At 41.0% G+C, this 27,964-nt stretch overlaps 1 protein-coding gene across 3 annotated transcripts in view; it reads right to left on the bottom strand.

Annotated features, from left to right (window-relative positions):
* Positions 1–27,964, bottom strand: part of SASH1 (SAM and SH3 domain containing 1) — a 272,900-nt gene that overhangs the window by 151,663 nt on the left and 93,273 nt on the right. The gene's annotated exons all lie outside the window — the stretch shown is intronic.

Genomic DNA, 27,964 nt, shown 5'->3' with positions numbered 1-27,964 from the left:
TCCTCTTATTTCATCCCCAGCATCTCCTGGCCTCTCCTATCTCTTCCCTGGACCTTCCCCATGAAGTCATGGCCCTTTTTAGGGTGCATTATGTCCCTCTGAAAAATGAGGGGGGGCACCAATGCGCTTTCTGGCACAGGGCACCAAAAAGTCTAGTTACGGCTCTGCTAAGTATCATTTGGCTTTCTAAACCTGACATTGTTGCAATTACTCCTCACATACAAAATAGTAACACCACTACAGGAGCATACTGATGATATGTCAGTTCTTTTATGAGTGACACAATCTTATGCATGCATAAATGAATTTAGAGTTTACCTAATGGTGTAACCAACGTTTATATGGAATCAGTATACAAAAGGTTATAACAGTATATAAATCTAGATGGGTGATTACATTTTGCTTTATATTGCCTAAATTTCATGAAGTGCATGCAACAGAAAGTGGGGTATGTTCTCATTCACAACCTTGTGACGTAGATATATGTATACCATTATGTTTTAGATATGACACCATGCTGCTAATAGTTGACTGACATCAATCTGTGAGTTATTATAGTTTGATCCGAGCTCTATAACATATATGTGATGGTGTAGCTCCTTTTTCTCTATAATGTGTCTCTATGTAGCCGAATAGGCTAATTAATTGTCATTATTATATTGTTTCTACTCTTATACAATTATTGTGATTAATGATGATATTTTTAAACTGCATTGATCTGTTAGAAGTATTTCAGAAAAAAAAAAAAACCTATATATCTTTCTCACGGTTAATCAAAACTGTCGTCAGTGCTGATTAAACAGACACTGAAACGTTGCAAACACATTTGGATATTGTGTATTCACTTTGGCTTTCCCAAGTGCCGCACCTGTGACCGCAGCGCTTGGGGGCTGCCCGGCATGTCCGTAAGTGCCGGGCACGCCCACCAGGAGTGACGAAAAGGGGTCGCGTCATAAAGACATGCCCCCTTTCTTTGGCCACGCCCCCTATTCGGGCACACGCATTAGTGCCCTAGCGCAAGATCCGGCACCCTGCCTGCTGCCGGACCTAGAGTGAACACTATAATGTGTGTATAATAAATATATATATATATATATTTATATATATATATATACGCACACACACACGTATAGTCGAATCACATTATTATGACCAACTTCTACATTGACGTCGGCAACGCATAGCCCATGAAGTACGTCATATGCCGTGCGCTGGCTTGGTGGGTATATAAGGTGTGCAATAAGCCATCTGCACACATATCACTCACTCGTTGCGGTCTTAGGTAAAAGGGGTGATTTATCAGAGTTGCAAAAAGGGATGATTATTGGCTTTCGGGCCAAGGGTGACCGTAATTCTGAAACACCGCAGTTTGTGAACTTGTTCGCGTGTTGCTGTGGTGAAGGTGTATCGTGACTGGACAAATGGCTCCACTGCGAATAACCGACGTGGAAACTGCGGAGTACCACATGCCATTTATGCGAGAGGTGAACGTCAGCTATGAAGGAGCATGAGGGCCGACCAACACACTAGAGTGGAGCAGCTCACCATCAAAATGAACCTGGGGGCCACCAGATGTGTGTCTAAAACAACAGTTCAGCTAACCCTGCTCTGTATGGGGCTCCGGAGCAAACGGATGGTCACTGAACCTTTGCTATCAAAGGTGCATCTGCGGAAAAGGCTTCAATCCGTATCGGAATTGAACCTCTGCTGACTGGCGAAGGGTTGCCTTCTCCGATGAGTCACGTTTTCTGTTTCATTGAACAGATGGACGTTGGCGTGTCAGGCGAGAAACATCGGAGAACAAACACCCTGCACCCATTGCTGGAAGAACATAAGCTGGTGGTGGCAGCACTATGGTCTGGGGAATGTTTTCATGGCATTCTATGGGCCCACTCATCCATGTGGAAGGCACCCTCAACTGATTTGGTTATGAATCCATCCTTGCAGAGCACGTACACCCATACATGCTGATTGACTTCCCTGAGGTGGATGGGATCTTCCAGCAAGATAATGCGACATGTCACATGGCTAGCAATGTCCGACAGTGGTTGGACGAGCACAACCAAGACTTCCAAGCACTTCCCTGACCCCCTAATTCCCCGGACTTGAACACAATTGAGCATCTGTGGGGCCACCTCAATCGTTGTGTTCGCTCTATGGATACTCCACGACGCACCCTTCAGCTGCTGTGGGATGCAGTGCAGTCAGCATGGCTCCAGATACCTGTGCCAACCTACCAGCACCTCATTGAGTCACTGGCAGCCCGTTTAGCTGCTGTCCTTTCTGCAGACTGCGGTTACTCTGGCTATTAAGCCGGTGGTCATAACAATGTGACTCGACTATATGTATATATTTATATTATAATATATATATATATATATATATATATATATATATACGAACACACACGCACACATACATACACACACACACACACACAGATGTGTGTGTGTGTGTGTGTGTGTGTGTGTATGTATGTATATATATATATATATATATATATATATATAATTTTATTGATAGGGGCCCCCACAGACCTTAATCCGGCCCTAAGAGCAGGTTATCGAGGATTATAGGTGGGTTCAGTTTAGAAGGCCAAACAGCCTTTTTTGAAATTCAGTGGTTTTAACTTCGATCCCTCGTTAATCTGCAGCAGGCTACCACAGTTTCTAAACTCCAGCTAACATGCTGCTTAGATAATGTAGCCATAACACTAGTTTTCTGGCAAAGTTGTTACCTTCATGTGCTAGAGATATAGTTATACATACATATCAACTTTATCATCAGCACCTTACTCTCCATAGATTGGCTGTTTTATTTGTCTTTGCATTGTTTAGACTATTTTTGCAGTCTTTTGTTGGTAGATTTTCAGACGTTGTTTGCTGCAAAGTGTTCCCTGCTTTTCAGTCATTTATCTGCAGACTTTTCTGTGACTAACCAACAATCATATAGCAACATTACTCCAGCACTATCACAAATGTGGAAATATTCGAGACCTTAGAGCTGCTAAGTTGTTAAATACAAAAATGTCCGTGTACTTTGCCAAAAAAAAAGAATAGAGTCACCCAAACACAGCTGCAGTGTATGATCTGCCACTCTAAATAATCTAGTTTGGAACTAGAAATAAGGCACATTACAGCAGATTTGTAACACTCCTCCCTATCAGCAACTAAAACATACTCCCAAAACACATCTGTTGCAAATAGTATCAGACATCTTATAGGAATGTAAAGTTACCATGAAATGTAAGGATATTTTTGAAGGATTTTTTTGATAAATACAATTAACACATTAAGCATTTAATGCTGTTAAAGCAATGTGCACTGGAAACAAGTTGCACGTGGCTTGGCGCACTGAGATGGGATCTTGGTATGGTGCGACTTAAGACACAGTGTATGAGGACACCTCTGCATACACACACATATCTATCTATCTATCCACACACACAAATATAAAATTGCCCTTATCTTGCGCTAGTAAACGGAGCCGCACCTCTCAGTAGAGCCCCTGATAGTAGGAATCAAAATAAATACAATACAAATATACCAGAGGGTGCTAAGTTAGAGTCTAATGGAGAAATGTTTGGATGACCATCACATGTAGAAACTTTAATTTAAAGCCAATATTTCTTCTTGAAGGGTTCTTTTCACTTGAATAATCATAAACGCCCAAATGTGAGCTTCGGGTATGACCAATAGATATCTGGAAGTTATACCCCCTCACCAAAATCACCCAAGATAAGGCCAGAGGACAATCAATAATAAAATCAGAAAATACTGTAAGATTGTATTAAAAAAAAATTATTACAGAAATGTAAAACAACATCCAATACCACTAAGTGGGGAGATAGTGAATGATTCTCCTCAAATAGCAGTAACTTCCCTTGTGGCTTATGGACAGAATGGACTTCATCAGGGATACAAAATCAAATCTAGTAATACAAAATCGTACATGGAGGTGAAAGCAAAATAGAAGAAATTCTCTCCAAACAGTAGATGGACAATCTAATATTCCCCAGGATGGCCGATGAGCAATAATTCAGCGGCTCAAAATAGATGTGTGTCCTCCACTATTGCCTTTGGAGGATACGCATATATTTTGAGCTGCTGAATTATTGCTCACCGGCCATCCTGGGGAGAATTACCTCTGTGTGTATTGTAATTTATATATATATATAAACACTTAGCTGCATCCATAGGAACAGGCAAGATGGACCAGCACACCACACGTGGCTGACCCTTGATGAAGGTGGTAACACAGAAACAGCTGTCGGGGCTGGGAGCTATCACTATGCTTAAGACAGCACTACTTTGATAAGTATTGATATACACCAGTGAATATTTTGACATGCAGCTTGATGGCTTTTTTTCTATTATAAAATAAATGGATTAATTTTTGCTATAAGGCTGGTGTGCTGGTCCATCTTGCCTGTTCCTATGGATGCAGCTAAGTGTTTTTTGTACTAAGACTTATTGACCCTGCACCCAATCACTGATTATATTGTGTGCGATTTTCCCATGAACTGCTATAATATATATATATATATATATATATATATATATATATATAGTCCATCTACTACATCTATGATGCTTTCATCTCCATGTACGATTTTGTATTACTAGATTTGATTTTGTACCCCTGATGAAGTCCCTTCTCCTCAGTGACAGGAGTTGGGTGCTGCACTGTAGTATTGTGAACAGCACTCAGCTCCTGACACAGTGAGGAAGCCAGCACTGCACACAGAGTGGTCCCTAGGGGCAGTCTGCTCCTCCAGGCCCCCACAGCTACCCAAGAGACCATGCCCCCTACCTGCGAGGCCACGCCCTTTTTACTGATGCGTGGCGAAGTTGTGCACACTTCAGCCCTCCCCACATGGGTGTCGCCACTATATATATATATATATATATATATATATATATATATATAATAAATATAACGACTATGGGCCCCTTTAAATCCCACAGAGGAGTCTCAATGATATAGTAGATGGATATTGGATAGTTTATAATTGGCAGCTTCTGCTTTTTCTGGTGTCCAAGGGCACTATTTCCTATAATCCGCATTTAAAATGTGGTTGTCGTGTGATGTTCTCTGGGGCTCCGGTCAGCTGGTCTACCGTCTCCTGCATGGTCACACTGGTCAGCTATTCTATGTAGCAGCTGACCAGGGTCACAATGCAGGAGCCGGGAGACCAGGTTACCGGAGCTCCAGAGGACATCACCGGACCCTGTTAGCATGTAAGTGTTTTTGTTTTTATTAACTATTTTTTTCCCCATGATCAGCTTGTGGTCTATTTAGACCACAAAGCTGATTACAGGGGGCTGGCTCCCGACTCTGCTCTGCCTGTCAGGCAGCTTAAGATTTCACACAGGTGGACTTCATTTCACAAATTTTGTGACTTCTGGAGGTAATTGGTTGCACCAGAACTTTTGAGGGGCTTCATAGCAAAGGGGGTGATTACATATGCACATGCCAATTTTGAGAATTTTATTTATAAAGATTTTTTATATTTTTTTTTCTCATTTCACTTCACCAAATTAGACTATTTTGTGCAGATCCAAACCATAAAATTCAGATAAAAAAAAATAAAAATACAGGTTGTAATGTAACAAAAAAAAGTAAAAAGCCAAGGTGGGGGGTGAATACTTTTGCAAGGCACTGTATATATATTTATATTTGAAAAAAACTACATAATTGCAAAACAGGATAAAGTTCAGGATGCAACAAGGTAAGGCTTTAAACAGGAATTGACCTGAACTTCCTGAAAGTAGTCCTGTAAACAAAGTAATTGTCTGACTAACAAAACCTATTAACCTATTCTCTACATGAGGCAGATGGAAAGAAGAAGAATTCAGAGTGATTGAGGAAACTTTTATGACACTGTCCACTAATCTTTAAAGTTCTGCAACATCTGCAATTGCAAATTGCTGCAACAACTCTATGCTTCTGCTCGCCATCTGGTTAAATTGAGTGAAGTCACAATGTAGTCGCATCCCTCTTCTGTAATAAACTGGTTTACCACCACATGTCAAATGTGACAGTATTTATTTTTTTTTACATTTTTTTAGACCATGAAGGCTGTTTCAGACTTACTGGTCTCGCAGAGAGAAGACCCCCTGCTTGTTTTGTATATTTGTTGTGCCCCAACGAAAAATTCAGATTGCTCCCTCTTTAAAAACGTTTCAATAGCTATTTATATTATTTTTATATTTAACATTTTATCACTGCAGCATAGCCTAATTTATTAATCAAAACACAAAACGGCACTATAGGCTTGGGACTGGATCTTGGATGCAAAAAAAAAAAAAAAGTAAATAAGTTAAGGCTGCATTTATGGTCTGCCTAGCAATTATATTTTTGTAATGTGGATGTGTGAACCATAGGGATCAATGATGGGCGCCCAATGGAGCAATTCAATTGATCACTGCCGGCATTTCTACACGCAGCCTCCTGAAGTGGCAAGCGGAAATGTGTAGCTTGGGCACCCTAACCAGGACTTCAGACGGGTTTAGCCATTTTATGCGGAATGAGGTATTAAAAATGGTTAAGAAAAAAAGATCAAGCATGATGTACACAGCTAAAATAAAGTGCAACAATTAATAATACTTGCAATAATGTAAATCACAAAAAAACAACAACAACAACTATACACAACATTGAAATCAGCTTCCAGGACAGCAGCCAGCTTTGCAACAAACTATGGACAGGCCTTTTGCGCCTTTCACAGTTTGGTGTCAAAGTTAAACTAATTTAATCATTTTGCACTAACTCATTTTAGCTCATTGGTAGACAATTTTTGCTGTTTGAAATACAAATTCCAAGTGTAATATTGCTAAAATCAAACATACAATATAAAACCTAATGTCCAAGAGCATTTGCCCTTGCTACCAAATAATATCTAAGTACAGTACTTTACAAAAGGTCACAACGTAAAGGAAGGAGAAAAAAAAACCACTATTATAGGGTCATGCCCTACAGATTTGAAAATCTAATTTTCAAATTACTTAAGTAAACCCTAATACCAATTCTGCAGAGAAGGTCACACACATATTTACATTCTCAGCAGACTGCATACACAACTGACTGTGCAAAAAGTCAAATTGTGATAAAAGAGGAGGCCAAATGGAATTATATCAGTGCTTGTTTTACCTGCTTCCAGCTGGGCGATCAAACACAGTTACTATTAGCATAGCAATCACACAGTAAAGTTCAGAACTGAAAAAGGAAAATGTCCATAATGTACGTAGGCTGGGTGTAATGTTATTTGTTTAATTAGCACTTTTTTTTGGCAGTACTGTACTTACAATGTTTCTGTAAAACTACAACATCTATAATTTTAGATTAATAAAGGTGTCTAAATTATTCGGCCTCTTTTAAAGAACATTAAAAGGGAAATCCACACCGAAGGACTTGTAGCATACCCAGGTGTGGGCTTAGAATATATAGTCATACAGTTCTGCCTTATTCCCACATCTTGGCTAAGAAATGCCATGTTAATTCTAACCATGTGTTGCTGGGGGGATGTAGTTAAAAATCCGGCTGACGGCATCCCATGCGCCAATATACCGACGGCGAAATCCCAACCACCAGCAAAATGCCGACACCACTATCCAGAATGAGATCAGCATAGCGGCGTTGGTATTCCGACCGCTGGAATCCCGAACATCCGGACAGCGGGTAAGTATTACTGTCCCCGGGGATAGGGGGTTAAGTTTTGGCACCTCCGGGGGGAGATTAGTGTTAGGCATCCCCCGGGGAGGGTTAGGCCACGGGGAGGGGGGGTTAGGGTTAGGCACCCCACGGGAGGGTTAGTTTTAGGATGCGGGACGGGGGGTGAACCACCTGGGGAGAGGTTAGGATTAGAGACCACTAAGGGAGGGGGAGAGTTAGGGTACTTTACCGCCCCTTTTGGGATCTTCGGTCATTGGGATGCCAATGTCGCAACGGATTTGGTATTTTGCCGATGTCACAGTGGGTTTGGTATTTCATACCAAACCCGTTGCCAGGTTATCATATCTTCTCTCTAAGCTATCACCTCTTTTTACTTCTCAACCAGTATAGTAATGAAATAACCTGAAAAATCAGTAATTTAGTACTGGTTGAGCTGTTTTGGTTTGTAAATGTTTGTAATTACTATTGAAAACTATCTGTTAATTATTGACTTTGTTAATTTTTGGATATAAAGGGAAAGATAAGTTTGATTACAAAATCTTGTATATTTTTTTCCCTAAAAATAGCATACAATTTTTTTAAAACTTTCTTTGCAGGTTTCATTATTTTACACTATATTAAATGAAAATACAGTGATTGACAAGAGATAAGAAATACAAATATTGTAAGAAATTAACATATTCTCTATAGTTCTAGCTGCCCCTTAAGTAAAAAAAAGTTTGGTGGCCTCCCCTTTCACATAGAATATACAACACTGAATACATGGAATACCGGGGCAGAGTGCATAAAGGAATTTCCAACAAAATACTGAATTTGTTAGATAGGCTACATCTGGCTGGAGTGATAAGATTTCATTGCTCAGGGTTGGTTCAAGTGGCTGTATCAAAAGCATTGCTGAAACACCGCAAACAATTACCTTTAGAAAGCTACCTTTCTACCTGTTCTATTCTATTCTAAAATGTCTTTTGATGGCAGTTTTGCAGCGGTTTTGGCCTTAGTATTCTGCAGATAGCAAAACCGCCGACAAACCACAGTCAAAACACATTTTAGAATAGAATAGAACAGGGCTGTCATTTAGAAACTGCTGCAAAACCGCCACGAAACCCCCGGGGTTTAGAACAGAATAGAACCCGCCACCAATCTGCCGGGGTTTAGAATAGAATAGAAACCGCCGCTTAGTAAATTTTGCCCTAAGTATCTACACTCTTCTCATCCTCCTACTCTACTACCTCTCCTCTTGAACCTATACCCTTACAAATCACTAAGACTCTGTCTCCTGTGCTCATCCCAACCCTAACTAAAATATGTAATCTCTTTCTACTGGCATCCTTCCTTCACTGTTCAAGCATGCAGTGATTACTCCCATTCTGAAAAAAACTAAATTCTGACCCTAACACTCTCTCAAATTACCGTCCCATCTCCCAGCTCCCATGCCCCGCCAAGCTACTTGAGAGACTTGTCTACACCCGCCTCACACAGTCTTAACTCGCACAATTTATTGGACCCACTTCAGTCCAGTTTTCATTCCCAACACTCCAGAGACAGCAATGACTAAGGTAGTAAATGATCTGGTCGCTGCCAAGGCTAAAGGCCATTACTCGTAATTCGTCTAGATCTCTCTGCTGCTACTGACACTGTTGACCACTCTCTTCTCATACAAACAACACTACAATCCCTAGGTCTTAAGGACACAGCGCTTTCTTGGTTCTCGTCCTAACTATCTAATCATTCAGTCACTGTTAATTTTTCTGATTCTGCCTCCTCCTCACTACCTCTATCAGTTGGAGTACCACAAGGCTTAGGTCCTTGGCTATTCTCAATCTATACCACCTCTCTTGGCAAACTAATTAACTCTTTTGGATTCTAGTACCATCTGTATGCAGGTTATACTCAAATCTACCTAGCCTCCCCAGATTTATCACCATCTGTATTGGTACATGTAACTGAATGTCTTTCTGCCATTTCATCCTTGATATCATCTCGCAACCTAAAACTTATTTTTTCTAAAACAAAATTAATAATATTTCCACCAGCCAATAACAGTTACCAACCTGATCTCTCAGTCATGGCTGACACCTCTACAATCCACCCTCTCCCACAAGCTCTCTGCCTAGGTGTCTCCAAATCATATTAGATACATCTAAAAACATATCCAAAATTTGACCAGATCTCACACAAGACACTGCAAACACACTATTGCAATAGTCTCCTTACTGGTCTTCCCAAAAACAGGCTCTCGCCATTACAATTTGCGAGGCTGATCTTCCTTGTCAAACATTCATTGTCTGCTGCTCCGCTCTGTCAGTCACTCCATTAGTTGCCGTTTTTTTTACCGTATTCAATACAAAATACTTTTACTTACACATAAGGTTATTAACCAAACACCACCAACATACATCTCTTCACTCATCTCAAAATATCTCCCAACTCTCTCTCATCCCCATGCATTACTTGCTCCCATTCACGGTCACAGGACTTTTTTCGGGTTGCACCCACTCTGTGGAATGCCCTACCACGCACAATAAGTCTTTCCTCTAGTCTCCAAACCTTCAAGCGTTTTCTGAAAACACACCTCTTCAAGCAAGCTTATCAGATTCCAGAACCACCCACATAACCTTCATAGCTTCCGTATCTAATTACATCCCCTTTCACAGTCCACCCAACCTCACACATTCTTTCTTTCACATCCTCCTGACATTTGGCCGATATTCCTGTGTGACTGGATCATGCAGCCCACCTAGAAACTCTGCATTCTGGCTGGACCAAAATGCAATATATAGCACCTATCCTTGTCTATCAATGCCTATTTCTCTATAGATTGTAAGCTTGCGATCAGGGCCTTCCTACCTATAGATCTGTCTGTTATTACCCACTTTTGTTCTATGAATGTTTCCAATTGTAAAGCGCAACAGAATATGTTGCGCTTTATAAGAAACTGTTAATAGTGTGTTATTTATCACAAGTATTAGGCCCCATCTTTTTCCCTGCTGGCAGAACAAAGGTTTATCCCATTGGTAATGGTATGCTGTTTTCCACATTTTGCAATTATTAATGAAACCTTAGAAAAATCAAGAAGTCCCTTATTAGCATTGAGAACTTTTTTTTTTTTTTTTTTTTAAACAGTACACACAAGGTAATCAACTTTCGAATTTGGCCTTCAGGTCTCGCAAAAACAAGATATCCTTGATGATTTTGTCTGGATGTTTTAAGAAATTCACTCAATCTAAAAGGCCTCCCCTAAGAAAAAAATCAACAACCAAAAAAATGCCGTCAGGGGGTAAAGTAATGCCCAGGTTGGGAACCACTGCTCTATAACTATGAGATTACATTTGCTTTGTATGTACCAAAGAAACCTTGGCCATTTTCCTGAAGAAAAGCTGAAAGTTAATGAAGGGAAATCAAAATTGAAAACAAAAGATTACAGAAATTTTTAACATTGTACATAGTTTTAAAAAAAATTGCATAATATCCTTTCTTCCACTCAACCAAAACAGCCAATCAGCAAATTTTAATTTTTTTTTTTATTATTATAGAACACCCTGTAACACATAATCTGAGAGAGAACAAGAAAAGGAGCTTTTTTTTTTTTTATTATTTCAAGCTGACACCACTATATTTTCAGGAATAAACCCCTTACAGGAAAAGAAGATATTAGAAGTCAATCAGTTGTCCCATGACCTGTACAGAAACTTTTTTTATTAAGAGTATTTTTATACAGTTAATCATGAGACTCCAATTCAATATCCTTTTTATAGGTTTATTATAATATATGTATTACATAAGTATACTAGGTTAGGATATACAGCAGTCTCTATTTTGCATATACACTAGCTAAAGTAACTAAAATGGCAACAGTTATCCAAGAACAATTATGAAATTTTGGGGGTTATTTCCACAATTCCATTAAGATGAAGTGCCAATTGCTGATGCATTAATAGGTGAACCTAAACTTTCTGGTGTCCTGTCTGCTCTCTCAAATACTGTGTTTTATTCATCAATACCAACACAGCAATCGGCTGTAACATAAGACTCAAAATGATTTAAAAAAAAAAAAAAAAAATTAAAACTTGCATTGAGCAGAAAAACAAAAATAACACTTTTTGGTGCCCACAATTCTGAATCTTGTGGTTTGGTGGGAGTGTGTCTTCACATCGGGATGATGTTACCGGAAGGGGATGCATTCAGCATCCCGGCGGTCGGGATGCCGACGCTTACATTACGGCACTGGAATACTGACGCTGGTAATAATCCCAGTCGCTAGCATCCTCACTGCCGGGGTGCCGAGGGTAAGTAGTGGGGTGGGGGGGAGGGTTACGTTTAGGGACTAAGGGGGTGGGTTAGATTTAGAGTGCAGGGAGGGGGAGGTTAAGTTCAGGCACTAGGGGGGTAGGTCAGGGTTAAGCACCAAAGAGGGACGGTCAGGGTTAGGGTAGGAAAAGGGATAGCATAACGACCAAGAAGTGTCGGTATGTTAACCCTGTCGGGAACCTGGAGTCAGGATTCTGACAGTCAGGATCCCGACTGTCTGTATTTCATACCAATACCACAGGAAGTATGTTCCCCTACACCATGCACTTTTTACACAACGCTGCAGGGAAGTTTTGAGACACCTTAATCAACACGTGTTTGTAAACCAATAGGAAACTCAAATGTGAATACAAATGTCTGATTATTTTAGCTTATACATTTTTAAAAATCTCCTTCATTGGCCCATTAAGCCTAATATAACAGTGGGTTTCATAAAAGCAATAATCACAAAAATGCAAAAAAACTAATTTAAAAAGTGGAACTTGAACAAATCCATATGTTATTACAGGATCAAAACACTTATGGCTCTAATTATTAACATTATTTTTACTAAGGTAAAGTGAAAAGGGGTGTTTTCACACCCATTTCATGTTATTTTAGTTTCACATAAATTTACTAAAGGGCAATTGGCTTAGAAATCGTAAAATTCTACTCCAAACCCTAATTATCACATATTTTTAGTAAGCAAATCCATTTCCCATAATTGTAATGGGAAATGTGATCTGCCAATATTCACTAAAAATAAAATGTAAACAAATACCGGGGGAAGCCCTATGATAATAACACCACCTGAAGATGGCGTTATCCAGGGTTTCCCCCAGTTCCCAAACTCCTGCTTTGCTCTAACAGGCAGAGCAGAGGTGGGAGCCGGCCCCAGTGATCAGCTGTGCGGTCTAAATAGACCACAAGCTGATCACTGCAAAAGAAAAAAAAAAAAAAGGCTAAAAAAAAAATCAATCACTCACCTGATCCAAGGACCAGTGAATGGTGATTTGGTGATGCGTACTGGAGATGCAGTCAGCTGGTCTCCCGGCTGCACTGTGACCCTGGTCAGCTGCTGCATAAAACAGCTGACAGGGATCACAGTGCAGGAGCTGGTAGACCAGCTGACCAGAGCCCCAGAGGACATCACTGGAGCATCGATCACCGGACGTAAGTGTGACTGAGCAGGGGGGGGGGGGGTCGCGGTATCTGGCGGCGGGCGCATGAGCACACAGTCTCCCTGTATTTTTTTCGAGATAAACAGGGAGAAGTGTGTGGATGGGATTCACAGGTAGAGCTTTATCGCAAGCTCTGTCCCAGCAAGGGATTTTTGATAAATCCCTGTGATGTTTCCTAAACTCGCAATGTGAATTTAGTTGGAAATATCACACTACAACCGCATTTTAAATGGGGATTGTAGTAAATAGAGCCATTAGCTTTGTTTGACCCAGGCTCTGCAGGAACATTTCACTTCAAACCAAATGTCATGACACTAACACTATGGTGCTCTTGGTTGCACATAAGCGTATTAAATACACATTACATGCATATTACAGCTCATGCCAAAACTAAGATAGATCCCAGAAAAGGCTTGAATTCAACAGCCATTTGTAGCCAAGAATTTATTAGTGGATATAATTAACCAAAATATCCAATGAAATCCTTGGTCACTCCTGGTATGCTTATCAAGTTCCAATCTCAATAGATTTTCTGCTCTATGACCTGAACACAGCAATAAGAGTAATTGGTAAATATCGGATGCACACAAAACCCTCTCCCCTTCAGGCATTGATAAATAAGATCTGGTTTATTAGTAACTGTGGAGAGAATCAAATATTAGCTCTATAACAGAGGAGAGAAGTTTAACCAGTAACAGGAGCTTGTGAACAACTCCAGTAAAAGATGGGCCTACCTCTCCTGTATCTCTCACTAGTTACGCAGCATTCCCGCTAGGCAGTTTCAGTGGGGCATCTTGCCCTGCCCAATTATAAAGTAGTAATATGTGTATTGCCTTATGGAGGTGCCCTGCTGATAACAAGCTGACCACAGAGGGCCCATGACACCACACCTCCCGCTGTGCTGCAAGACCTCTCCCTGTCCCTGAGTGTCCCGTGGGTGGTTGAACCCTCACTGCCACCAGATTAATAGATGCCATGTGCATGTTCACAGTGCAGGGAGAGCCAAGCATACCTGTGAGTGCTGGGCACATCCCGTAGATTGATAAAAAAAAAAAAATGGGTACGTGCCACGAAGCCATGCCCCCTCACCAAGAAGCCATGCCCCCTTTTCGGGCACTTGCAGATGTTCCCTCTCATATATTTGGCGCCTTGCCTTAAATAGAACCTACAGTGAACACTATTTACAAGGCTCTACAACTCTCCTTTACACTCCATTAGGAACTGAAAACATATCTTATATGCATACTTGCCTACTTTTGAAAAAGCATTTCAGCGAGATTGTGAAAGCAACACATATGGGTGGTAATGTGAGCGTGTAGTACTACATCTTAGAGGCGTTACATAAATTTACTTACATCCAAATGTAAATGAGCCTCAAAGCAGTCAGTAAGATTTAATTGTTGTTGAATATATTTATCAAGGCTAGCTCATGTATTGTGTTTTACACGGGGTGCCATATATGTTGTCGAAGCTGAATAATTGGCTGAGACAAGTTCAGTTTAAAATTTAATTGCAGCGACGCCATCTTGCGACTGGCCGCAAGACGCCATCTTGAAAATGAGATCACAAGACGCCATTTTGCGAATGGCCGTCTAAGCGCCATTTTAGATAAACTCACATTTTAGTACATGTGGCGATAATACTAATAGCACCATGCGTTTGCATCTTTCACCATTTCTCATACACCCATTAATACACACAATTGCGCTGTATAAGGGATCATTGTGCCTTATAACCAAATGCAGGGAAATGACACGGATTACACCATTCAAAATGTAATATATATCTATATACATACATACACACTATATATATATATATATATATATATATATATATATATATATATATAAAATCTGATTTATTTATTTCTTCCAAGTATATAACAGCTACATAATGGGCATAAGGTTCAATCAGGGAGACTCCCTGAAATAGTAGCAATCTCCCTGAAGAGTCTAACAGTCTCCCAGACGATCAGAGATAGTTGGCAAGTATGTTTATATGGTCTTGTCGGTCTCTTAGCTAAAGAGGGGCATACACTTGTATACCATATTACCCATTACATTTTCCCTCACAAAACCCATATGCCCGATTTTAAAAATGTTTAAGTGCTAGATAAATACACCATGGCCTTTACAGAAAGTTAGTGAGCAGTTGCTGTACCTATGTGATTGTACTTGTTTACTTTATTTAAAAGAAAAAAATATTTACCTAAATTAACTAAAGATATTTAAAAGAAGTGGGAGCAGATATATCAGGATAAGTCAGCAATCCAACAGAAATACCACCATTTAAGAAAAAATCTTAAGTATGATCAGTTCCTAAAACTTGTGCAAACCTGAATGAATGTTACGATTAATTTCATTAAGTAAATAAATTGAAAGCTTTTAGATTTAGAGACTTTTTTAAAGAGTTTTCTAAGATACTTTGCCAAACACAGGGACATTCCTTCAGAGGCTGTTACAGTTTCTCACAGTTACATGAGACAAGGGGAGAATGTGTTCTAGCAACTAGAAGAGTTAAACATTATCCAGTGCAAATCGAATTTGTAGGAAAAATAAGTATTTGCAGTTCTGCATTCCATTTCTTGATCCACCTTGAAATGAGAATTCTCCAAGACAGAAGTTAAATAATCTACGCCTCTGCATGGCCGACTATTCTTGGCTTGACCAACTAAGGAGGAAGCTTGCCTTGGTTAAGAATTATGCATATACTGTACAACATGAACAACTACAATGTCTGCAATTTGAGGGTATGAGCATGCTCAATAATGTTTAGATTCTTGCATAACATCAACTCCTGCAAACAAAGACCATTTATCTGCAAAATCAAATTTGTAATTACTTATCAAGTATGTCTTGCTATTATTCTCTGTTAGCAATTAATAATTGTTGCTAATTTTAGGACATGAAACTAGCGTAATAATTATCAACTCTATATCTCTGCACAAGTTGATCAGCTGCCCAATTTGATTCATTTGGGTTTCTATTGTAAGTAAGCTAAACTAAGGGGTCTACGTACTAATAATCGCGGTACTGCCGCGGTTATTATGTACCTAACTCACTGGGGATATTTTAATTTTTAATAAAAATATCCCGGCTATGTACTAAGGGAACTCACAGAGACAGCAGTTGCGGTATCCGCTGTCCCAACGAGTTATATCCCTGGCTTTTAGGAGAAGGCTTTCACAGAGGTGAAAGACTTCCCCGGGGGAAGCTGACACTGCACATGCGCACAGCGTCAGCTTCCGGAACTGGCCGGGGGCTGCGGGGGAAAGATCGAAAGATCTCTCTCCTGCACCTGGAGCCTCCATAGACTTACAGTAGTTTACACCATCTGAAGATGGTGTAAACTACTGGTACTAAACTCCAAAAAGCTTTGCTTTTTGGAGTTTAGCTCATAGGGGTCAGATCGTAGTTCTCATTGTAAATAATGGGGACTGCGATCTCCAAGGCTAATTAGCACTTTGCCGGAGATTTCTGTGAAATGTTCTGCATTGTGCCATTAGTACATAGGAACAATACAAACAATTAAACCTTTTATATAATTTTTTCAATCACTTGATATATCTGCTTCTAGCAGCAGGTGATATACAGTGCCTTGCAAAAGTATTCACCGTCTTGGCTTTGTACCTTTTTTGTTACATTACAACCTGTAATTTATTTATTTTTTAAATCTGAATTTTATGTGATGGATCTGCACAAAATAGTCTAATTTGGTGAAGTGAAATGAGAAAAATATATCTAAAAAAAAAAAATCTTTACAAATAAAAATTCAGAAAATTGGCATGTACTTATGTAATCACCCCCTTTGCTATGAAACCCCTCAAAAGTTCTGGTACAACCAATTACCTTCAGAAGTCACATAATTAGAGAAATTAAGTCCACCTGTGTGAATTTTAAGTGTCACATGATCTGTCAGTATAAACACACCTTTTCTGAAAGGCCCCATTGGCTGCAACACCACTAAGCAAGAGGCATCACACCTGAAAACCAAGGAGCTCTCCAAACAAGTCAGGTACAAGTTGTTGAGAAGTACAATTCTGGGTTGGGTTATAAAAAAATATCCAAATATCTCATGATCCCCCGAAGCACCATCAAATTCATCATCAAATGGAAAGAACATGGTACCACAACAAACCTGCCAAGAGAGGGCTGCCCACCAAAACTCACAGACCTGGCAAGGAGGGCATTAATCAGAGAGTCAGCGCAGAGACCACAGCTAACCTTGAAGGAGCTGCAGAGTTCCACAGCAGAGACTGGTGTATCTGTGCATGTGACCACAATACGCCGCACACTCCATACAGCTGGGCTTTATGGAAGAGTGGCCAGAAAAAAGCCTTTACTTAGTGATAAAAATAAGAAGACACGATTTGAGTTTGCCAAAAGGCATGTGGGCGACTCCCCAAATGTATGGAGGAAGGTGCTCTGGTCAGATGAGACTAAAATTTAACTTTTTGGCCTCCAATGGAAAACGCTATGTCTGATGCAAACCCAACACATCCCATCACCCCAAGAACAGCATCCCCACAGTGAAACATGGTGGTGGCGGCATCATGCTGTGGGGATGTTTTTCAGCAGCAGGGACTGGGAAACTGATCGAGTCGAAGGAAAGATGAATGGTGCTAAATACAGGGATATTGTTGAGCAAAACCTGTCTCAGTCTGCCTGTGATTTGAGACTGGGACGGAAGTTCACCTTCCAGCAGGACAATGAACCATACTGCTAAAGCAACACTTGAGTGGTTTAAGGGGAAACATTCAAATGTGTTGGAATGGCCCAGTCAAAGCCCAGATCTCAATCCAATTGAGAATCTGTGGTCAGACTTGAAGATTGGTCTTCACAAGCGGAAACCATTCAACATTAAGGCGCTGGAGCAGTTTTGCTTTGAGGAATGGGCAAAAATCCCAGAGGCAAGATGCGGCAAGCTCATAGAGACTTATCCAAAGCGACTTGCAGCTGTACTTGCCGCAAAAGGTGGCTCGACAAGGTACTAACTTTAGGGGGGGAATAGTTATGCACGCTGAAGTTTTCTGTTAAGTTGTCTTAAATGTTGTTTGTTTCAGAATATAAAAAAAACACAACTTCACAGTTGTAGGCATGTTCTGTAAATGAAATGATGCACACCTTCAAACAATCCATTTTAATTCCAGGTTGTGAGGCAACAAAACATAAAAAATGCAAAGGGGGGTGAATACAATTTCAAGGCACTGTATCACTAAATCCAGGTTCCATTACATATCCCACACACTATCGAAATCCAGGTAGTTTCATATATATATCTCCCGTCTTATGTTATATTCATTATACTAAGTACGCCCTATGGAATGTAAAACCAAACACCATACATGATCTCTTCCCCAGGCAATCTCAACTTTGTAACGATAACAGTCAAAGCTCACACAATCAGACACTGCCTTATCTGCAGCACTTTTACATGGCAGCTTCCATTTGACTCATACCTCTAGGTCTAGTAGCATACAAGGATGAGGTTGATGATGATGGTGATCCACTTTCCTACAGGAACTTGATCGCTGGCCTCTGAAGCTATCAGAGGCTAAAGAAAACTCTAATCGCTTCAGCGTTCCCAGTGATGCAGTGCGTGGGGGTGCGGGTGATGTCATGTTGTCAGCCATGCTCCCACGGCATGCATCACTGGGAACTTGTGAGGATCCTGCGCGCCTGATGGATCCAGCTTGATCCAGTCAGCGCAGTGGCAGCAAGAGTGACAGCAGGAGTGGTCCCTAGCGTGAACTTCAGTCAGGTAAGTTCTGCACAGGGGTGTGGGAGCTACTAGTGGGGGCACTAAGAGGCACTACTACAAGGGGCACTACATAATGGGCAGTACTACAAGGGGCACTACATAATGGGCAGTACTACAGGGGGCACTACATAAATGGCAGTACTACAGGGGACTTTACATAAGGAGCACTACTACAGTGGGCATTGTATAAGGGGCATTACTACTGGGGGCATTGAACAAGGGGCACTATTACTGGGCGCACTGCATAACGGGCAGTACTACAGGGGGCATTGCATAAGGGGCAGTGCTATAGGGGGCATTGCATAATGGACAGTACTACAGGGGGCACTACATAAAGGGCAGTACTACAGGTAATTCATTTGGCTTAGGGGTGCCTTGAAAAAATTAAGGAGACCCTAAGGGTGCCTTGAACTGTTAAAGTTTGGGAACCACTGGTATATACTATTCATATTTTCAAACTCCCCTCTCTGTAGCTTGTTGTGACTTAACATCTTATATTGATCACCCTGGCACTTTTTATTAATATTTCTCAACCAGACTCCCTTATTTCATATTCTTTTATCTAGCATCCCTACCATCATCTTGAGCGATTTCATTTTCAACATCTTGATTGATGAGATACATTCTCCTTCTGCTTCCAAACAACCTCTTTTCTCAGCCTGTAAGTAGTTCTACTTATCGCAATGGCCTTGGTTTTGTTCTCTCTCAACCATGTTCACTTTTTTTAGTCCTTTACAATAATTTTCCTCACATATACCACCTGATCAACTGTAATCTTTTCACACCTTAACTCAATTAAATTATGCATCTTTATACATCCAGTCTCAGTTAACTTTAACAACTTTACCCAACTCTACAAAAACTGCAATCCCCAATTTCTACATTATCTTGTCCTGGTTGCCAGTCCCACATAACCTATTGAAACTATCCTCTTCAGCTACAGTTTCATTCTGAACACTCCTCAGAAGCTGCAATGACTAATATGGGCCATACATCTACTGCCCTTTTCCTTGTTCTGTGGGGAAAAAAGCAAGTTAAAAAAATCACAGACTCCAACCATTTTAAGGACAGGATCAGAAGTCTCTTTAAAGTTATTAATATACCTCTGAGGATTAGTCACAGGCAGAGCAGAGATAAAATCACAGGGGTTAATTCCAGCGACAACCCTAACAGCAGTAAGATTCGCTGGATATCACCTGCAATTGCTTCCTGATGGAAATTTCACATTTATACCTCTTTCAGACAGAGATTTTGACCCAAGAATTTACCGAGGCAAGCCAGTTCAACCCGGATCCTCTCTCTATCTCAAAGGGTCTACCCGGGGCCAAATTGCCGGGCCCTCGACCCTCCTCACTAGCAGAGTTATTCCCGGGACCGACCCAGATAGCCTACAGTGTGAAAGGTGCGACCCAGGTTATTCAACCTGGGCCATGCTATCAAGCTTCTAATTGGTGTATCCGGATTGCTTTGGAGCGCTGAGAGATGACGTCAACCAGTAACGTCCACTATCAATAATTCTACACCATTTTCAGGGCTGTTGTAAGGGGTCGACCTGGAAATAATCCAGTTTCAAGCTGCAACGTGAAAGGGGTGTAGGAACTGTGACCAGTGTTTAATAACCCGGCATAATACTAGGTCGAAGCCCCAGCTTGTGTCTGAAAAGGGTATTACTGTATTATAGTATATATTCTAGCTAATAAATAAAAAAATATATATATTCCTTGAATAAAATGTTTTATAAGGTTTTTAAATATTTTTTTTTTTTTTAATTCCATTTTAAAATTTTCTTTAAAAAAATTATCATTTGCACTATAGTGGAATTTAAAGCCCAAATCTCAGAAGCTCTCACAAAGACTGGCATGACAAAACGGTAACTACATTTCTTCTTGCATTTTCCCTACTAGTCCCTGCAAACCCAATTCAACTTGCCCCGACATGCTGGAAGTGTGGGTGTGTGTTGAGGCATGTGCTTGCTCTGGGTGCCATTATTCTACACTACACCTCTGACTTTAATCCTATCAAACCGCTTTTTCTATATTTTTTTTTTCTGAATCCATCTCCTCTCCACTTCCTCGTTCACTTGGCTCTGCTCTAACCCCTCTCTCTTTCTCTGAGGCACCTCTCTCTGAAAACTAACAAGATCCATGGATATCACCTCTACAGTATATACTGTAGGTAACACACACATGTTATTAATCTTTCCTTTTCACAACACAACAGAAAGCTCTTTCATTGAAATCTCTATTTCTGTTGAAAACACAACATTAAAGATAACCAAGAACCTCTGTGTCCTCCTTGACTTTAGAACTGTACTTCTTACCCCACATTTAATCTTTCTTCAGTTCCAGTTAGGTGCAATTAAGAAACATCTCTATCATATACACATATCTCACAGTAGATGATGGAAAAACGTTAACCATGCACTCGCCTCCCTCACTGACTATTGCAAATCCCACCGTGCCAGTACATCCCAGCAAGACTCTCACCTGATACAATCCATATAGAAAGTAGCATTTTCTTAACAAATGTTGACCTACTGCTGTTTTGCTCTACTAGTGCCCTACACTAGTTTAATTATCTTTACAAAGCCCCCTATAGAACACATTTGCTAACATTAACCATTAACTAGCCCCCCTTCCCTCATTGCCATTTTAAAGAGGCCAATATGCCCTTAAGTGCATTGCTGGACACTGCTCTATGCAGCCATATTTCCCAGTGCTCAGGCTAGAGGAAAAAGAGGGGGTAATAAAGTGTTTCAAGTAGGTAGGAGTGCAGCTTTAAAATTGAATTTGCAGATGACGATCTAATAGCTACAGTAATTCTTTTTCACATTCCATTCTGCATTCCATGAAGATTACAGATTACTTGGGACTGCTGTATTCTTAATAACATCCTTTAAAAAATATCTGGAGTGTGACAAGTCAACTATGCTTAAGTATATGGTTATTCTCATTTAATTGAAATATTACAGGAAATACTATTTGCAATTTTAAAAAACTCAGAATAGGAATTAAAGAGTTCATTGACTATCAGAACTTTCTTTTAGGTCAGACATTACATTAAATGCATCAGATTGTTACAGTAGTGTTTTCAAATATCCATAATTACAAAGGAATGTTCTAGTGAGGTTACACTATGTATGGCAGGGGTTTTTATTTTTTCAAGCTACAGTAAGCTAAACATCAATTTAAAGAGAGCCCATCATCTATATACAAAGAAGGTTGCAATTTTGTGAATGCAATCTATTAACTCACTAAGAACCAACAAAATCAGACGTTATCCTCAGTAATGACACTGCTTCAGGATATTTCCAAATTAGGCCTCCTAGACTCCTGAGAGAACAGGCAATTCTCCAGGAGTTCACTTACAGTACTTGCTGGAAGGTGCGAGTAAACAGTTTATTGATGAACAGACAGTGGTGTAACTACTGCCCCCGCAGCCCCCGCGGTGGCTTGGAGGCACCGGGTAGCTTGGAGGCGTCGGGGGCAGTGCTTACGCCACTCCAATTGTGAGCGCTGGCCTCTGAAGTGATCGGAGGCTAAGGAAGCCTCCAACCACTTCAGAGCATGGCAGGGCCGGATTTTTTGGGTGGGCGATAGGGGTGGTCGTCCCGGGGCCCCCACACAGAATCAGTCTGCAGAGAGTAGGTGTGCAGCCAGGGCATCTGTTCCCGGACGTCAACTCACAGCCGTGCCGCTGCTCTGTAATGCAGTTGTACTGAAGCAGTGGTATGAGCAGCACTGTCGGACTCCCAACTCTCCGCTGGCTTCTCCTCCCCGCTTGATTCCCTCCTCCGTTGATGACACCGCCGCGCTACTGACACTGGGGGATGAGACGTCATTATGTCTTTCCCCCAAGATGTCGATGAGGAGCAGGACGCGGGATGCCTGGATCACAACACAGTTGGAAAACTGTGACGACAACTCACCCTACTTAGCAGGGGTGAGTAAAACTGTTAAGGAGTAAGAACATAATGATATATTTTATTTAAGGGATGGGGTTTGAGGGCAGAGAAAAAAATTAAATATATTATATTAAGTGTGGGGGTGAGGTGAGAGAGAATGGGGACATTGTATGGCATAGTGCAGTTTTGGGCATTTGTCTTATTGGGGGAAGCTTTGGGCATATTTCTGGGGACAATGTGGGAATAATATTTATACTGGAGGTATTGTGGGGCATCATGGGGGCACTGTGGGCATAACATTAATACTGGAGGCATTGTGTGGCCTACTCGGGGAATAGTGTGTCATAATACTAATAATGGGGACATTGGCATAATGTGAGCACTGTGTGGTATACTGTGTGGCACTGTGCAACATACTGAGCACACTGTGTGGCATAATGGTTATACTGGAGCAGTGTGAAATAACATTGATATTTTGGACATATTGTGGCAAAGTGCCATTTTATTGGTTAAGGCCCTTTCAAATTAGTTGGCCTAGGCCCCCAACAAACCTTAATCCTGCCCTGGAGGCCAGCATTCCCAGTAATGCATTGCAGTGAGGAACCTGAGCGGCCGCGTCTGCAGGATCAATTGATCCAGTCAGCGCGGGAGTCGGGATAGACAGCCTGGATGACAGCTGCAGCCTGCACGGTGTCAGGTAAGTAGAGGGGAACAACTAAAGGCTGCACTAATTGAAGGGGCACAGCTACAGGGGGCAGTGGGCACTACTTGAAGGGGCACAACTACAGAGGCACTACTTGATGGGGCACTATTCGAAGGGGCAATACTTTAAAAGACACAGCTACAGGGGGCACTGCATATGGGCAAAGCTACAGGGGACCCTGGATAATGACTACTACTACAGGGGGCCCTGGATAATGGGTACTACTACAGGGGGTATTGCATAAGGGGCACTATTACAGGGGGCATTGCATATGGGGCACAACTACAGGGGGCACTGTATAAGGGGCACAACTACAGGGGGCACTGTATAAGGGGCACTAATTTAATAGGTTATAAACTTTGTTCCCAATAATCTGGTTTTACATGGACTTAAAAACTGTGCAACCTGTCTTGAGCTGAGGAGACAGACTGATAAGAGGGTTGATGAAGTAGATCTGTCTGGGTGGTATGTAATGGGCATTATTGTGTGACATAAAGTGTAATGGGCATTACTGTGTGCACAATGTGCTATTATGGGCATTACTGTGTTGCATTATGTGTTATAAGGGGAATAATGTATAAGGGGCATTACTGTGTGGCATAATGTGCTATGTGGTATAATGTGAAATAGAGGCTTTATGGCATGGCATAATTTGTTATAAGGCATTACTGTTTGGCATGTGTAAGGTGCATTGCTGTGTGGCATAATGTGTTGTAAGTGGTATTATGGTGTGGCATAATGTGTTATAAAGGGCATTACTAGTGTGTCATAATGTGTAAGGCACATAACTGTTTCATGAACATGAAGCCGCACAAAATAAACGTCGTATTTGGGTATGTTTGTATTTTTGGGGTGGGGGGGGCGCCTTGAATTTTTTCGGCTTGGGGGAGCAAAATTTATAGTTACGCCACTGTGAACCGATTATGAATTGCGTCACCAAGCCCTTCCCATCTTTTCTTACCATGCATTTCATGTCCCAGAAGCGCAGTAGGATAAGAAGGCAAGAATACACAGCTGTCCGCACATTGATAAACTGTTGTTCAGACATAGCAATCACTATTTCTTTTAGAATCGTGCTTTACAATTAATTATATATACTCACAACACACCAGCTGTTAGCATTGGCATGTTTGTACAGTAGAACTTCCAGCAAAAGACATTTTGCAGTGACTTCAATGCAGGGGTCAAAAGTGGGACGGAACAGGGCGGACCTACGTCCATCACTTCTATTTGGAGACTGAACCAGTTCTGCCTCCTATGTCCCACCTCAGCCCAGCTCCGCAGGGTGGCTCCATTTGCCGGGCGCCCGTTGAGATTTAGTTACCAGCGGGCGTCCGGCTACCTCCCCGCAGCGACAGCCGGAGGCTGGAGTTCACGCATGAGCCCCTGCCTCCGGCTCCCCCCACGGGCACTATGGGAGAGACATCATGTCATCTTTACCATAGTTCAGAGGAGCAGCCAGGTGGACCGGAGGCAGCAGATGCAGGAGGGGGGCTTAAGGTAAGTATTTTTTTTTTTTAGTAAGCTGCTTCACTATAGGGGGCATAACTTCTAGGGGCACCACTACTGGGGGTACTGAATAAGGGGCACTGCTATTGGGGGCACTGAATAAGGGGTACTATCACTGTGGGTGTTGCATAAGGGGTACCACTATTGGAGGCACTGAATAAGGGGCACTATCACTGTGGGTGTTGCATAAGGGGTACCACTATTGGAGGCACTGAATAAGGGGCACTACCACTACTGGGGGCACTGCATAAGGGACACCACTAGTGGGAGCACTGCATAAGGGGCAACATTAGAATAGGCGTTGCATAAGGGGCACTACTGCTGTAAGCATTATGTGTGAGGGGAACTACAACTGTGGGCATTGTGTAAAAGGGGCACAAACGTGGGCATTGTGTAAAAGGGGCACTGCTGTGTGTCATACATGAATAAGGGACACTATGATGTGGTGTAATGTGAATCAGGGGTGAATCAAAATTGTGCTTCTGTGTGGTGTAATTTGAATTGAGAATACTATTGTGTGACCACGCCCCCTTTTCATTGAGCACCTAAGGCACACGCTGCCCCTTTTTTTAAAAAAGTGCCGAGAGGGGGAGGGAGGGGTGTGAGATCAACCACTTCTCTAGGACCACTTTAAGCACTGCTTGAATACAACAAAATTAATCATTATCATGGGAGTATCCCAATCAGAGCACTGACCTTACTCTTGTTATCTGTGGAAAGATTTCAAGATTGTCCCAATCCAACCTCATGGAATTTGAGTAATATTAGATAATAGAATGGACAAAAATCTTAGCCAGCTGTAATTGACAGAATAAAATGTAGTTGTAGTCTTTGTAATGGGACTATAGGAGCACTCAATCTTAACAAGGCACCAAAATGATGTAATAATATACTGTGTACTCAATAAAAGCTAAACTTAATTTCAATGACATGTAAAGATCACCTTAGGAGTGTCCCCAATACAAAAAGGATACAATTCCCTATTTTCTTATCTCTGACACCGATAAATCTAGGGGATCTCTAATATCTCCTGACCTATACTAATTCAGCCTTGGTCTTAATCATACTTAACAGGATTGGTTAGGCAATTACTACTTGATCATTATACTTCATCTAACGCAGGAATCTCTAGTTTGTAGTTAGTTTGTAGCAAGTATTAAAACAAGGGCTTTAATACTTATGTAGTCTATTACTATTTTACAATTATGTCAAAGCTTTAGTTTTCTTTTTATTTAGTTCACCCTACAAATTATTTTGTATTAATGAGTGGTAAGAATTCCCCCAAAAATTCAACTGATTCTATGGGCCATAATTCAATTAGGAGCGAAAAGCCATTTTCGCCCGGTTTTTGTCGAAAATGTCACCTGAAAATGTATTTTTGTATTCAATTCCAGTCTGTTTTTGCCCAAGCGAAAAGTCAATGCACCGAAATAGTCGAAACTTTTTCTCCACAGAGTAGCGGGAGAAAAAAAAAAAAAAAAAAGTGTAAAACCTGTATTTTGGGGTGCAGATGTTGGGAAACCAGTCAGAACCATTGGTACACCCCCCCCTCCCCCAAAGAACAATTCACCACACAAAAAAAGTAAAAAAAAGAAATAAATCCCAGGAACATCCCAAAAAAGCCTTAGAAATTGTGGGTGGAAATTAAAAAAGTGGGGGCACAATATAAAAAAACTAGCGAAATAAGCTTCTGGGGGTGCTCTAAGAAGGGGCCAAGTATTTTGGGGATTGCAGGTGCTTGTATGTTGGAGGATTTTCTCTTTTCCTAAAACTTCACTTTAGAGGCATTACAATATGCTAGTACCCATTTTCAAGCACCCCAAATTTGATGGAACTAGTTATTTTCTCAAAAAGTACACTGCTTTATGCCATTCTTCCACACTTTTACCAAGACGCTAATAGCAAGCAACTACCACCACTTAAGTACCCCAACTAGTTCAATTAGGGCTAATACTAAACTACCATAATGATTTCCGAAGTCAGCCCATCTTTTTCTGGGGTACAGAGTGATTCCCCCAATTCATCCTGCACTTTTTGCCTGTTTCACATTTGCCGGGTCCCTTTTTCACCTGTTTGGCAACTGAATACGGGGTAAATCGGGAGCGCGCACAAAAAGTTTTGCATCCAAAACACGCGAAGGCGGCGAAAAGTTAGGCAGGCAAAACTTTCTTGCCGATGCAAAACTAATTGAATACGGCCCTACGTTGTAAAAAAAATTATTTAATTGACCAACTGGCATTTTAACAATAGTTTTCCCCACAATGCACTCAGAAAAACGGCATCTATAATATGTCAATATCAGGCAGCCACATCTGGTAGTGTTTCATTGCGATTTTAACAGATATTTGTGAATGTATGCCTGCTGTTTCCACAGTAAACATGCCTGGAATGTTTTCGCCAAATTACACATTTACATGTACCCGCAAAGTAGCTAGCTTTAGGCTTGCACAACACATGAGTGATCCTTCTAGATAAATATTTTACTGGAGAATAGCTCCCATTGAGACAGGAGTATTAATATGGCAAAATGCTTTTCCTAGCGCGCAAGAGCGCATCAGCTGTGCAGGCACTGCATCCAGCGGATGAATGTAGCCTTCAGTTACTCCCATGTGGCTCCAGCCTAACTGAGCTACATGAGCATTAATCACTGCTTGTTTCATAACAGACTACACTACCATCATTTCTGAATGAGCTTTAGGTAGGGTCTGATTTAGAGTTAATAGTAAATCCAGTTAGCAGATGTACTCTTGGGCCTTAGCAAAATCATTTTGTGCTATAGGGGAGGGCAAATTTAAAATGTATGGACAGATAAAGAGTTGGGTGAGTGCATCTCAACAACTCTAATTTGAAAGTAAAATAATTTTTCACAGTATGTGTCTTTTACAATGGAAACCAAGTAGTATTTCCCTGCATATGAAGAAATAAAATATGAAATGCATTTGT

The sequence above is a fragment of the Taudactylus pleione genome, unplaced genomic scaffold (assembly GCF_031769625.1).
Source record: "Taudactylus pleione unplaced genomic scaffold, aTauple2 ptg000006l, whole genome shotgun sequence".
In the NCBI taxonomy this organism is placed as follows: domain Eukaryota; kingdom Metazoa; phylum Chordata; class Amphibia; order Anura; family Myobatrachidae; genus Taudactylus; species Taudactylus pleione.
The sequence above is the reverse complement of the archived record's forward strand: the minus strand, read 5'-3'. Positions and strand labels throughout refer to the sequence as shown.